Below are 3,010 nucleotides of genomic sequence, written 5' to 3' on the forward strand. Positions count from 1 at the left end.
GGGCAGGGCAGTAGCCCGGCAGGCCACCCAGAATCAAGAGCGGAGATTCATTCACAATTAGTGATCACTCCCTATGCAACGGCCTCACCCTTCACTGCAGATGCTTCCAATTTACCAAGTAAAAGCCGCAATGGAAAGAGAGCGCCTAAGACCCCCCATTCGGCCTTCCCTCTCTTACTGTGAAAGTACAATATGTCTGTGTTTCCCGCAAAAACGGCTTCTTCACTCTGCCCCGGTTCCTGTCCCCGTTTCCTTCAGCAACATCAAATTTCCCAGCTCTATGAGATCCCGGACGCACTTATTATCACTTCCCTCATCGCTTGAAAAGGAAAAAAACAACCTCTTCAGTCTCTTCCTGCTACCACCTGTTTCTCAGTGCCCCCCAGCTAAGGTCACCGGTGTCTCCATACCACCCTCCCACTCTTGCCATGTGGCTCTAAGGACCCCGTGCTCTCCCGCCACGCCTCACTGGTGGCTGTGAGTCTCCTCAGCTCCTGCGTCTCCACCAGCTTCTCTAATGAGCTCAGTCTACGGCCTTCTCCCCTCTCCGGCTATACTTACCTCGAGATCCCGGAGACGTCACCCGGTGTCAGGGCTTCACGCCTCCTCTACATGGATGTCTCCCCTGAACTGCAGACTCACTGGTCTACCTGCCTCAGCCACACCTTCACCCGATGTCTAACAAATGTTTACACACGACACGCCCCAAACCGAGCTCCTGACACCTCAACCTGCTCTGCTGCAGTCTTCCTCAGCTCAGCTAATAGCAAGTCCATCTTTCCACGTAATCAAACGAAAAGCCTTGGACTCATCTTTGATGCCTTTTTCTCTCTCATATCCCTTATCTGATCCTGCCCCTGCCCCTCTACTTGTGAAATACACCCAGAATCCGACCACTTCTCACCACCTCTGGGACCAGCACCATGGTCTTGAGTCATGGTCATCTCAGCTTCCTCATTGGTCTCCCTGTGTCTCCAACCTCACCCACCACCTTCCAAATGTAAATTCTAAGAAGGAAGATATTTTTGTCTTTTCTTTGTATCCCCAGAGCCTAGAACTGTTCACGTCACAGAGGTGGTGCTCAACAAATATTTACTGAATGAATCAATGAGTGAACAAATTACAGGCCCTTTGTTGATAGACACTAATGCTGCAATCAACAAGGCAGGCCAGGAATCTGTTCCTGTGGAGGATGCCAGACCCTTCACAAGCAAACTCATAAGCAAAACGATCACAAATATTCCTTAGTGCAATGAGGTTAATAAAACAAGGTTAAGTGAACATTTCAGAGCAGGGGTACCGCAGATATTGGGAGAAACGTATGAGATACGAAATATGGGGAAAACATCAGCTGGAGCCCAGGAGACCCGGAAGGCTGAAGTAAAGTGCAGCCTGGTCTGTAGTCCATGCTCTCACCTGCCAAGGCAGTCTCCCCCGCCCTTCTAAGCCCGCCCCCAGCGACCAGCTGCGACAGAATCACCTGCGGATGGGGTGGAGGTGTTCAAAAATGCTCATCTATGAACCTAACCCCAGATCTCCCCCCACTAGAATGTTAGTTGTGTGAGGACACGTGTTGGCCATTGCTGAATCCCCTGCATGTATACTGTCTGGTATACATTAAGCGCCTAATAACTATTTGTTGAATAAATATATTAAGTCTCCTGGACACAGATGTCTCCCATCTATGGATGGGCCCCAGAATCCCATTTTACCCTGTGACCATAGCCCCCCCCGCCACAGGAATGGGGTCTGGCTTGCACAAAGACTGCAGAGGCCTCGGCCTTTCCTGGGGCGACGTCGAGTCCAAGGGCGCCAAGCGGGCGTGGGGGGCTGGAAGAGGGGTCATCCCCTGAACCTGATGGGACACAAGAGGCGGCGGGCTGGTGGTTCCTTCAAGCTCACCGAGGTTTCGGCGATGCCTCCAGCCAGCTGCCCGTAGGGCCCGGGGGCCCGGGTGCCCGAGTAGCCGCGCTTAGCGGGCTGGGGTCCGGGAGAGTCAGTCTCCCCGACGGGCCGCCCCCCAAGCCCGGGGCCCCCGGAGCCTCCTCTAGGACGTGAGCTGCGAGAGTAGAAAAAAGCCCACCCCGGCCCGGCCCCAACGCCTGCCCGCGCGAAACGTCACCTGCACTCGCCTTCCCTCGTTTCAATGGCCCAGTTCACCCGGTAGACAGAGACTTCCAGCTCCAGGCGGAAGCGGAAATCCCTCTCCTTTCAGGTCCCGCCCACCCGCCGCCAAGACAACCCGGCGAGCAAGTCCCGCCTCCTCCAGCCGCTTCTCTGTGCGCTTGCGTACTCAAATTCCGAGCGCGGCGGCGGGGTCGCAGTGCGCCTGCGCAAGGGCTGGAGTCCATTTACTTACTCTCACTGCGTTCAGGGCCTGTCCTTCTGGTCGGTTCCAAGGAGTGATCCTTCCCGCGCTTTTTCAGGAGCAGTGGGCTGGGGCATACCAGCGCTGGGAAGGCAGCCTCGCCATCGGCTGCACCATCTCCCTGGGCATGTCTCGCTTGTGTTCTCTCTTCTCCCGTTTGCAGCCTCAGCCCCTCCCAGCACACCTAGGTTTCCCCATCCCCGACACTCGGTCGGTTCTAACGATCGCCTCGCCGGGGGGATCTTTTTAAAACTTAGGTACTCATCCAGCACGTCCAGGACGGTGGGGGGGTCTAAGAGTCTGCATTTCTAACTCACTCCCAAGTGACGTCCATGTAGCTGGTCCGCGTACCACACTTCGAGTGCCCAGGTTATAATAGATGAGGTTGGATAGGCAGACAGGGGTCAGATCACATGGGCCCTGTGGGCCATGTTAAGGACTTGCATTCAATTTTTGAGCACAGTAGTGACGTTTGGTTTGTGTTTTAAGAAAGGCCACTCCTGGCCGGGCGCGGTGGCTCACGCCTGTAATCCTAACACTCTGGGAGGCTGAGGTGGGAGGATTGCTTGAGCCCAGGAGTTTGAGGTTGCTGTGAGCTAGGCTGACGCCACGGCACTCTAGCCCAGGCAAGAGAGTGAGACT

The 3,010-nt window shown here is 55.3% G+C and overlaps 1 protein-coding gene across 2 annotated transcripts in view; it reads right to left on the minus strand.

The window, feature by feature from the left end:
* Positions 1 to 2,279, minus strand: part of ELOF1 (elongation factor 1 homolog (S. cerevisiae)) — a 4,798-nt gene extending 2,519 nt beyond the window's left edge. Inside the window, exon 1 of one of the 2 annotated variants that reach the window (XM_012641346.1) lies at positions 2,123 to 2,279. The gene's annotated coding sequence lies outside the window, so the exon portion shown is untranslated. Of the gene's footprint in view, positions 1 to 178; positions 220 to 2,122 lie in introns of those variants that run through there. The other variant, XM_012641347.1, reaches the window with a different exon arrangement.
* Positions 2,280 to 3,010: the final 731 nt, after the last annotated feature.

This window comes from Propithecus coquereli, unplaced genomic scaffold (genome assembly GCF_000956105.1).
Source record: "Propithecus coquereli isolate 6110/MARCELLA unplaced genomic scaffold, Pcoq_1.0 Scaffold164, whole genome shotgun sequence".
NCBI lineage: Eukaryota > Metazoa > Chordata > Mammalia > Primates > Indriidae > Propithecus > Propithecus coquereli.